At 39.5% G+C, this 12312-nt stretch overlaps 1 non-coding gene across 1 annotated transcript; it reads left to right on the top strand.

Moving 5' to 3' along the window:
• The first annotated feature begins 2751 nt into the window (after positions 1-2751).
• LOC138693849 (5S ribosomal RNA) lies at positions 2752-2870 on the top strand. Its single transcript, XR_011330535.1, has one exon. It is a non-coding gene; the product is annotated as a 5S ribosomal RNA (ribosomal RNA).
• The last annotated feature ends 9442 nt before the right edge of the window (positions 2871-12312 follow it).

The following is a 12312-nucleotide window of genomic DNA, read 5'->3' as shown; positions in this document are numbered from 1 at the left end:
AATAGCCTAGTAAATGTACAACGGTTTCAAGTACTTCAGTGCGAACCTGGGACAACGACATCGTTCAGAGCACAAAATTACAGAATGATGATATTAAATCAGCCCACCGGTATAGAGAGAGAGAGAAAGTTGACACGCGTAATGAAATTACATTACGAAGCCGTGAGAGAGGATTAACAATACTGGCTATTTCTGACTTTTGTGAGGTTAGTGGGGCCCTTAAAAGGGCCGTTTTACGGAGAAGGGGCTTAAGCCTTCTTCTCGGTTTTCTTCGGGAGGAGAACCGCCTGGATGTTGGGCAACACACCACCCTGGGCGATGGTGACGCCGGACAGGAGTTTGTTCAGCTCCTCGTCGTTGCGAATGGCGAGCTGTAAGTGACGAGGAATGATCCTAGTCTTCTTGTTGTCACGAGCTGCGTTGCCAGCCAACTCGAGAACTTCGGCCGCCAGGTACTCCATCACCGCGGCCAGGTAGACTGGCGCACCGGCACCAACTCGCTCTGCGTAATTGCCCTTACGCAAAAGACGGTGGATACGGCCTACCGGGAACTGCAACCCAGCACGGCTGGATCGAGAATTTGACTTTCCCTTCACCTTGCCTCCCTTTCCACGACCCGACATGATGCTACTCCTACTTGCAGCTGTTTAACTACAAGAACGACGCCTCGCCGGTGTCAGAGTTGATTGCTGGCAGAGCCAGCGGTCGTTTTAGGGTCTTACATTACAATGCCCTCTTCGACCGTGAGTGCTTGTGAGTGCAGTGTTATTAGAATGTTGGATATTTAGGGCTTTTATGAGATTGAGGTTGAGACGTGGAAAGAAGACAGGTGGGTAGAAAGTGAGAAAGAAGGTTTAAGAAGCAGATTTTAAGTTCTGATTTGTTGTTATTTGAGGAGTAACCATGAACTATTTGTGATGTAAATTATTTACTGGGCTTGCGTGAATTTTGAATGTATTTATTTATTGTTTAGTTATTCAACGGTAGCTATCATGCATCACTAAGCAGTGGTGAGGGCAGTCACAATTTGTTTATATTGTTGTTATCCTTGTGTTTGGGCGTTGGCATTTTGACTTCAGCTATCCAGCAGTCGGAGTGATGTTCGCTGGTACGTTATGTTGTGGGTGGGGTGTTTGATTTCCATTTCCTCTCGTTGTAGATGAAGGTGGATTATTAATTGTATGTGTCGGGTTCTGGTCCATGACATATATGTGCATTCCTCAACGATGGCATTCTTGTGGAGTATTTATGGGAAACAGGCCGCGAATTTGCCGATTCCGGGAGACGAGGGGTGTTGTAGAGAGGGAGAGAGGGGGGGGAGAGTTTAATAGTTATTTTGGCCCACGGTAACCTTCACTTTTACGCCAACGTCAATAATCGACAGCGGACCAATCGTAAAGTCACAAACGTTTGCGCTGTTTCTATTGGCTCGCACTGGGAAGGCAGTACGGCATTGTCCCTGCGACTTAAATATTTTTCTCCCTCCGGGCTCATCATCAGACGAGCACCATGCCCCCCAAAGCTTCCGGAAAGGCTGCCAAGAAGGCCGGCAAGGCCCAGAAGAATATTTCGAAGGGCGATAAGAAGAAGAAGCGCAAGAGGAAGGAGAGCTACGCCATTTACATCTACAAGGTTCTGAAACAAGTTCACCCAGACACGGGAATCAGTTCAAAGGCTATGAGCATCATGAACAGCTTCGTTAACGACATCTTCGAGCGCATCGCCGCGGAAGCTTCGCGGCTCGCGCATTACAACAAGCGGTCGACCATCACCAGTCGGGAGATCCAGACAGCCGTCCGTCTCCTGCTACCCGGTGAGCTGGCCAAGCACGCCGTCAGTGAAGGGACCAAGGCCGTCACAAAATACACTAGTTCCAAGTAAGCGGGAGTGCTTGCTAGGGAATCAGCAACCGGCCCTTTTAAGGGCCACAAGTTATTCATAACAGAGTAGATGAATGAAGAACAACAGCGGTTCCCACCGAGTGAAAATTTAAATAATCACCCCGATAACACTTCTAGGATAGATAATACATTATAGGCAGTCCATGGGAGACTTGGATCCACGAGGCAAATTCGTTTCCTTAATAGTTTCGTACGACTTATATGAGAGCGCGGTGTCATTCCTACTCACTTGGCAGCATTAATTGTTGAGGGAAAACAACTTAGAAGGTAACTTGTCGACCGCGGGCATAATCCTTCCGCAGGCCACTACTGAGAATCTGTGGACATACGGGTAATCTATCTTTATTGAAACTCGGGTTCATAACATACGACTGATACTTTATATATCTGTCACGTAATCCATCAAGAGACAAATGTCCCCCCCCCCCTAGTCAGTAGCGAGCTTCAGTCCATTCGTAGTAGCCGCCGGTGCAAGAAGTGAATTGAAGTTTGTGTGAAGTTCCGTAGTATGGCATGAAAATGATGTCGAAAATCCGACTACAGTTCCACAACCATGTGGTTGAAAGGAGGCTCCGCTGTTGAACAACAATCCACCTGTGGCTTAACTTAGAATGCCGACTAGCTGTTTTATTAATCCCGTGTCAATCCAGCAGTGTGTGACGTTGAAACGTAACCAAACTGCCGTTGATAGATAGATTTATCATCTATCCCAATGACATCCAACGAGCTTGGTAATTTAGGTACAGAGTCTAAGCAGGCAGTTTACGTGTGTGTGTGAGCGAGTGCAGGTTTTATCGAGTGCACCCCAATCCCATCGTCCTCAAGTGCCTACAGATTACGCAGTTTCATCGGCAACGGCCATACCATGTTGAAAATACCGGTTCTCGTCCGATCACCGAAGTCAAGCAACATTGGGCGTGGTCAGTACTTGGATGGGTGACCGCTTGGGAACACCACGTGCCGTTGGCGATTTTTTTTTTTACGTCACTATTTCCAGCGTGTTCTAATAAGACTTATGGGATATTATGTTCCCTTCCCTATTCCAGCTATAGCTTGGATGATGACGCCGCTGCATAATTGTAGAGTAATTGATAATTCTTAAGTACTTGCAGCTCCGTATTGAAACTTATGACTGGTAGCATATTCATATGAGACGGTTCACTTCTCTGCGTTTTCTCGAAGAAGGGAATATGTATTCAGGGGATTGTGAACGTACCTCGCGCTCTCCCTAGAAGTTAGAGACATTTTAGGTAAAGAATGTAATATACTGTACATATATGGCTAATTAAAATCCCATTAGTTACTACATTTCAGTGGGTAGTACAAATTCCATAATGAAAATATCTCTGTCCTAGTAGTTGTATCCTTTAAAGAAGCTCGTTGTTTTCCCATGATGAAGGGCAGAACTTGGTCGGTAGAAATTTAAACAGACTGCATTATCAGACCAGGCGTTATTTCAATATCAGCGTTTAGTTTAGGAAATATAGCAATAGCGGAGTTGGGAGAAGTAGTTATAGCATGTACAGTAAGTATAAACAGTTCGCTGTACTGTACAGTGAATATAAATATTTGAATGTACGATGGCAAAACATCAGACATACAGTACGTAGCTCACATATCTTAAAAAATAAATAAATAAAAATAAAGAAGACATTCTGAGGAGTGAGTGGAAAGTGCATATTATAATGAATATTTTTAACTCTCAGTTGACATTGAGAGAGAAAGCCATGCATCGGGGAACCGGTGACTGTTTTTGCGTTACCTTCTGCTATTGGCGTTGTTGGTTAGTAACGAATGAAAGAGGTAGGACGCGGAATCAAATGTCAAAAAACGATAGGGAAATAATAGTAACTGGTTGTATTTCGATCGAGCTCGGCGTGCTGATTCACCAGTGGGGTGTTTCACAAAGTTTACAATCTTTGGAAATTGTGAACTCTGTTTGTAAACTTCTGTTTCACAATCTTTGTTTGTAAAGGTGGACTGTACAAAGGAAATCAAATCTTTACGAATGAAATTTTGCGCTCTTTACAAGTGATATGTTTGTTTCACAACGAAGGAGTAATTTTACAAACGTGTAAACTAAACTTTACTAGTGAAGTTAGCACATTTTCTACAGTAGCCCTGTTGAAATAGCTTCTAATTGTGAATGAAAAAAATAAACACATATGTATAAAATCAATTTTATAGTAACAGGGTACCATTAAGAATTACACTGAAGCAGTTGTGATGTTATTGAGTAGTTCTAGCGACTCAGACGAAGATTTTGCATTTAGGCCTAACGTAGAATTTTCCGGCCACGTTCGTATCATTGTACGAATATTAATGAAAGGTTTCGAATGAATCCCGCGCTATACTTCAGAATACCGCGTTAGTTCTTATATACGAGGAACGTATTTAATAAATACTCGCACTTAAAGAAGAAAAACTTTGCACCGAAAACCAATCACTTAATAATGCAATGTCGGCATTACTTACGCAGTATTCTGAAGTCGTTCCGAATCCCATTTCGCTGTAATCTCTCCTACAAGATATGGGACATCACATGCAACATCTGAAAGGGAAAAGTGGTGCCCTAACCACAAAGCGAGAACTGCATTGGTTGCATAGTAGCTCTCAGTTCCCTGCGTTAGCAGATAAGAACGGAATTTATAAGATTACAGTGTGCAAAAGTTCACACATGGTAGTTGATGTTGTTACAAGATTGAAAAAACTCGAGGCGGGTTATTGATCACCGAATGTGCTTACTCGGGCAAAGGATTTTTATGCTCCTCCTGCTGGGTTCCCTAATGTTGGCGAGGTTATGGATGAAACAATAAAATATACTGATGGACCAGCAGAGAGCGAAGTTGATTTTAATGGATGGACATGTTAGCTGCTCTATCAACTGCATATAACTACGTGGGTCAAATCCATTATTTATCAATTATTTGAATGAATTTCGCGCTAACTTTCGTCAGTTAAGTCGTAGGCTAATTAATGCATTGGTATGCTCGACCAATTGCATGCCGCGAAACTCCGTTGTCGCCGATGTAGCAAAATCTAAATAAAATATATATAAAAAAATATAAACATGTCCATCGATAGTTCTAAAATTACAGCTACTTTACCTCTGATCCTTAGTGATTTTTGTAAACTGTCGTTGGCGATTTTGTTCAACCAATTATGCGTATTTGTAAGTTTGTTTCGCCGATTTTGTAAAGTTCGTTAAAACATACAAGTGAATAAGATTGCATTGTGAAACACAGTTAACAAGCATATGTAATATTTCCGTTGTTAATTGTATATTGTTAATTTGTAATTTGTTAGCGTTGTGAAACATGCCCCCATTTACCTTTAGAGGTAATATCTACATTAATATTTAGTTAAAATTTAAAGAAATTTTAAACGAATGGAAGCTGCATTTTAATTCACCCCAAATTACTATGTTCCCTTTCAGATTATCAGCTGTTGTTGTTGTTGTCGTTGTTGTATTGTAAGTTCTCACTTATTGTTAGCTAGCCGTACCCGTTCGCTCCGCTCCACCTGTTAGAAATAAATATAAAGTAATTACATAATTAAAATAGGACGACTGATCCATGGAACAACTTTTACAACAGCGCAAGATAATCTGCTTCGCATATTACCCAATTTTTTTTTAGCACTGCATTTATTGCATATATATTTTATGTATTTTAACACGATTCAATTGAGCATAGTTAAAATATGAATTATTAAAATAATGGATTGCCAAGCTAAAGTACTATTACTGCATACTAAATCAATACACTCTCGTTGTTCGTTAATTCTCTGAGATTAAAATGCGTGTACATAAATATTATTTTAAGAAATACAGAAAACGAATGTACAAAATAGCCTATCAAATTTTCTGTGCATAAGAAGCTATTTTAATCTTACCTGTCCTCGATTTACTCAGACGTTACTGTAATAACATTATAGCATTATGTCCATCTAGAGAAACTACAGTTTCCAATGGTGAAATAATAACTAATTATACAAATCAGTTAATTTACGAGCTTGTGATATTACTTCATACAAACACAGAAACATTCCCTGTAGGCTATGTTTAATAGCTTTCGATTGTTTGTTGATGTCCAAGGCCCCTGTTTCGATTGTTGTTGTCCAAGGCCCCTTATAGACGAAGTCATTTGTTCTTAATTCATTGCACCGTCTTAGATAGCGTTATTTTAATTTTAAAACTCATTTATCTCATTAAATATCAGTCCTATCAAAATGTTGTAAAAAAATAAAACTTAACGGAAATCATTTTTAAAGGAACATCTGTTATGTAACATTTTTTCTCAAATATCAATAATAAGCGAGATATTTCGATTTATTTAATTAAGGCCCCCTTATAACCCCCCTTTTAAATAAAGTATTTCGAATGCCATATAGCCTAAAATCTAAGTTACAACAAACTTAATTTATATTCCAGTTTTCATATAAATCGGTTCAGCCATTATCGCGTGAAAAGGTAACAAACATACAGACAGACATACAAACAAAATTTTCAAAAATGCGATTTTCGGTTTCAGGGTGGTTAATTATATATGTTAGGACCAATTACTTTTGGAAAATCGAAACTTACCAGAAAAATTTCGGCTACAGATTTATTATTAGTATAGATAGTACGAGATACGACCGCAATTTTGTACGACTAGTGTAATGAAGGAATGCAAAAAATTATTTTGGAACTTTGCAATGTTAGTCTATCATTAAAATAAAATTAAATCTTAATTCGTCCCTTTTGCAGGAGTCTTCTTCATCCAGTATGTTGTTGGCTGATATGGAGGAGGAGGGGGGGGGGGACATGCTCTAAAGGGATAAAATTTGCTTAGCAAATCGATATGGTGACTAACGCTTGCAATGCGTCATAGCTATAATTGTACTGCGCGGTAATTTCAGAGTAATAAGAGTTCAGTTCAGGGATCTGCTAATTTCTTCATATTGTGTTCGGCAATGGAATAGTACCGCAGTAGCATTAAGAGGTTTTTATAATTTGAACTGATATGTGCAGGTATATTGACCCCCCCCCTCCCACCGCTGGCCGACGCGGACTGCAATGACAACAGTAAGCCACACGTCATACGTAAGCCTTTCTTCTTCTTCTTCTTCTTTGCTCGCCTGGCAAATACAGTCTTGGATTTCACATATTCAATTTTTCACAGTCCCAACTCCCTTGCATGGACGTGTTTTCACGTACCTTTAAAGTTTCTCCTCTCATTCATTCAGTCTATTCGCAAGCCTGAGGGTTTTCCGTGGTTTTCCCTAAGGAGCTAAGACAAATGTAGGGATGAGCCCAGAAAGAAAAGGGCATTCACTTCCTTAGACCCTGGTAACTGCTCTTTCTAGAGGAAGGAGGAGGAGAAAGAAACCCCCCCACCCCCACCGACGTGGACTGCAATGACAACAGTAAGCAACACGTTATATGTAAAGCCTTTATTATTATTATTATTATTATTATTATTATTATTATTATTATTATTATTATTATTATTATTATTATTATTTACAATGGGACTAAAGGTGGTGTAGATACACTATGTCAAATGTGCCACAATCTTTCCTGCAATAGAAAGACGAGGCGCTGGCCACTAGCAATATTTTACAACATGCTAAATATTGCAAGTATAAATTCATGGATAATTTATAGTTAGAAGAACTCAGAAAACAATATCAAGAAAACAATTCATTTTCCAATTGTGTGAAGAGCTGACAAAACCGTGGATGCAGCACCGCTTTGCACGTCCTACTTTACACCGATCTCTGCGGGCAACAATTGAAGAACATCTGAACATTGCTGTGCAACAACAATGCCAGGTAATGCAGCCAGATGGTGAACGTACTGTTTGCTATAAATGTCCTGCAAAGAAGAGGAGAATGATGACAACATTTTGTGGACTTTGCAAAAAGGGGTTCTGCAGAGAACATCGCGCTGTTGTTTGCACTAATTGTAAATAGGACAATAACATGAACGTAAAGACTTTATGACAAACTTAAAATTAAATGAACACTAATGGCTACGAAATGTGTAAAAGTTGTTAAATGTGTGATATTGAGTTGATTTCAGTTAATTAAAATGTGAGTAGTAAAAATTACGAATGCTTACCTTTAACATGAGTACAGTGATGATTACCTGTCTAGGGTTAAGTAGTCGCGTGGTGAGTTTAGGAATTCCCAGACCACCTCTAAGATTGTTTAAAATAAAGGTATTGTAATCGTACGTTTCTGTCTTTTGTCAATAGTAACGTTGACCTTTCTTTTTCGAGAAAACAAAATCTGTTGTACAGTTAAAGGTACTGAAATAGTAAGAAATTTTCTGAAATCCCCACGCGTTTGCAAGTGTAAGTCTCTGTTGTAACCTGTTGATTTACGAGAGACTGTGTGTGCTTTCGTACAGTGTTTCTAAAATGTGCAGTAACGAGTCAGAAATCATTGGAATGTAGTGTAGGTGTGTTTGTTATAACCGGGAATCAATCCGCAGTACTTGACCAATCAACTACGGGAAATATCAGAAAAATTGGCAGGAGTTAGCAAGAAAAACAAAGGTAAAATATCACGTGAACGAGCACCGATACCGAGCACTATGTACAATATACCCTAGAGAAAAAGACAAGAAAACAAAAGTCAACCGCTGCAAGTGTTACGAAGTGGTGTGTGAAACATATAATGAAGAATGTCTGCGGGAAGCGCATCTAGTGAGATAAAGGGTGAAATGGAGGATTCTGCTAAAAATAAAGAAAGGAAGAAAAATGTTTACAGTTAATACAAGTATTGTTTTCTCTTGTGGGTTTATGTTTAGTATAATAGATGTGTGTGTGTGTGTGTGTGTGTGTGTGTGTGTGTGTGTGTGTGTGTGTGTGTGAAAAAAGTGAAAAAAATAACAGGTCTGTAATAATAATAGTTAATAATTCTGTAGTTCACTGCAAAAACTGTATAGCCATAAAAGGACAGATGATAATAACGTTGTTATCTTATTCTTGCTGCTGTGTAAGCCTAAGTTTCCACGTGAGGGATAGAAGAGACATGACAACATATAGCATTACAATTTGTTTAATGTGTATAAATTTCTTTAATACTGATTTTTCTCAGAACAAGCTGTGTGAGGGTTAAAGAGTTCTTGCACTGAAGCTCAGAATTATTTATTATTATTATTATTATTATTATTATTATTATTATTATTATTATTATTATTATTGTGTGAAGAGTTGTATCGGAAGTGCTTTATAGACTAAATTAATAATTTCTATCTTAACTGAAATATTTACATTATATTTCACACAGTATAGTTACAGGTAGCATAAATTCAGATAATGGTTTTTATATGGGAATCTACTTCTTGTGTTTAGAGGCTACATTTATACAGAGTTAATAATTTCTCCCCTATGTAACATATTTCCATGAAATTTTATACGCATCTATGCAAAAACGAATTATGCTCGTGTAATTAGGGAATTAGGGAAAAATTAGTTTTTCTGATAATTTTTAATGTTTTAATAGAAATTATGCTCCTAAAAGATGACTAGCCTGCCATATTTTTCGCAGTTGGTAACAAAATGCTAGATTCATGGATATACTCCATAATTTAGTTGTTCATTATATGTTCAAGAAGTGTTGAATTTTTCTTGGAGAAATTAAGCTCCTTCATCCAGACTCTGAAAAGTGGCTGCTGTCGAATTCGTAAAGCGCCACCAAGAGATGAATATAACATCTAAGTTTGCAGGATGTAGCAGCTAAATTTTAAGCCGTATAGAGTTTAATATTTGATTAATGTGTGGGTAGAAGAATTGAAAGTTAACTCAGGTTTACTTGTAATGCACAGCCTGTTAAATATGTCGTAAAAAAAAAAAAAAAAAAAAAAAACTAGTTGCACAAATCTCAGTAAACGTGCCAATTAAATGAATGCTAACGTATTATAGATTGCTTTTCGCGTATTAAATGAAAGTACACATCTTGTCCTATGACCTCCATAAGGGAAGGTTTAACAGTATAAAACAGCCACTGACCCCACGAACAAAAATCAACTGAAGAGCGTGACTTTAAAAAAAAAACTCATGTTTTGTCCCACCTCTTACTGATATTGATGTTTTGTATGCTGTTGTGCACAATGCCTAGCTTTTGTTTAAGCCTAGATATTACTTAAACTTCGGTTATGATGAAGTTGATTTTCTTACATAGTTTTGCGTTCTGGACAACTGTGCGCCGGCATCTCTCGGAACATCCGAGATCAGGTCCCTATCCCCTCCACCGCAAAGTCAAATAGCGTCTGTCACTTGATTTTGAATATTAAACAAACATACCATCACGGCATTTCCGTTATGGCATCTGGTGTCATCAATAAGCTACAAATAAAGGAAAGAAAGAAAGAAAGAAAGAAAGAAAGAAAGAAAGAAAGAAAGAAAGTAGCACAGTCACTGTCCTGAACAAGGTACGCAAGTATTATTTTAATTAATGCGTATCGCCTACCAGCCGCCGAAACTATTCGACAGGAGAGTGAATATCCTACACGGTCCTGTAAAAATGTTCTGAATACACTAAATGACGTGTAATTTTTTTTCTATTATTAGGACAATTGAACGTGTCATTGCTCCTGCGGGTTGCTTTGTTTCACACCACAGAGAATTCAGGTTCTCAACCCCCCGGGATTCTAGAGATAAGAGAGCGATGAGGTTAAAGGAGTAGGCGTTTGTTCGTGTTTTTGTTTTTACTTTAGAAAAATTGCGAAACGTGACGCAATAGCGATAAGTTTTATGAACAAGTTTGCTGAATCGACCAATTGAAGGTAATTTATATTTTGCTAAAGAAGAGAGGAGATTAATGAAATCAGTTATTGTAATAATCGTAGTAGATTGAAGGAATTGTTTGTATTCAAACTCCTTTTTGAAATAAGCTGCTCGGATGCTTATCAGGGTGACGGTTATAAATGTTATCGTAATACCCACCCGAGGTCACAAAGGTCACAGTCTTCCGCTTGTCCTTTCCTAAGCAGACCACGTCTGTACTATCGAAAATAATGAGTCACAGTTATAGTTTCGTGAAAGTAAAAAATGTTAGATAGGAGACAAGTAGCTACTCTTATACAATCATAATCACATTTTGTATCCAATATAGTATAAACGAGCTACATGTAAGTACTGTGTAAAGTTTCATTAAAACAATATATTATATATGAGACAAGTCACTAATTTTTGTCAAAACGCATCGTCTATAAAGGGGTAGTTTCTCCTCTTATACAGTAGTGACTATAGTGCGAAGTTTCATGGAAATATGTCACATTTTTAGTCCAGCTAGATTTGCTTTCTGGACCACTTTGAGCCTTGGCGCTTGTGATCGGTCGGACGGAGGATCACTCGTCCCGGCGGCGTTAACCCTTAATTTGGTAAATATATATAATGTGCAATATTATAGAACTGTGAAATTTTTTTTTAATTTTCCTAAGAAACTTTGTTATCCATCGTTCTATTAAAAAATTGTTTATTAACCTATAGGATACATTGCGATATTTGTCAAACAGGCTGTGGGAAAATGCTGATACGGTGAGGAATGGAAAGGGAGAAACCATTTATATTATTGAGGTGACCTTGAACTGAGGGTAGTAGGAACGAGACCTGGAGTACGGTACAACCGGCTCTTCCGAGAAATAACTAGTGGCCCTGAAAAGGGCCTTTTTGCGGGCAGGAGTACCTTTGTTAATTCAAGCCCTCTCGCCGCGGATGCGCCTAGCCAGCTGAATATCCTTGGGCATAATGGTCACGCGCTTGGCGTGGATGGCGCAAAGGTTGGTATCCTCGAAGAGACCGACGAGGTATGCCTCGCTTGCCTCCTGCAAGGCCATTACGGCTGAGCTCTGGAAACGGAGGTCGGTTTTGAAATCCTGAGCGATTTCACGCACCAAGCGCTGGAAAGGCAGCTTGCGGATGAGGAGCTCGGTGCTCTTCTGGTAACGACGGATCTCGCGAAGAGCAACTGTACCAGGGCGGTATCGATGGGGTTTCTTCACGCCTCCAGTAGCCGGTGCGCTCTTCCTAGCGGCCTTCGTTGCCAGCTGCTTTCGTGGAGCCTTGCCTCCCGTGGACTTACGCGCAGTTTGCTTCGTACGTGCCATCGCTTACTCCTTAGTCCTCGCAACCCAAGTTGACGCAATACAGTCGCCCCCGCTGCCCCCAAGAGGGGTATTTATGTCTTCGCCCGTTGAGAAGCCACGCCCCTTCCGTAATGTGATTGGTCCGCGGGTTTTAGTATATAAACCAAAAAATGACCCAAGAGCGATACCCACTATACGGGCCAAGCACGCTGTCCAAACTACCCCCGACATAACCCAACCCAACAAACTCCAACCCACATCCCGGTTCAAACACCCCAACAGATCCCTCCACCAATTCCTAAACCCTCACAATCCAGTCCAATCCAACTT

The sequence above is a fragment of the Periplaneta americana genome, unplaced genomic scaffold, assembly GCF_040183065.1.
Source record: "Periplaneta americana isolate PAMFEO1 unplaced genomic scaffold, P.americana_PAMFEO1_priV1 scaffold_24, whole genome shotgun sequence".
NCBI lineage: Eukaryota > Metazoa > Arthropoda > Insecta > Blattodea > Blattidae > Periplaneta > Periplaneta americana.
The sequence above is the reverse complement of the archived record's forward strand: the minus strand, read 5'-3'. Positions and strand labels throughout refer to the sequence as shown.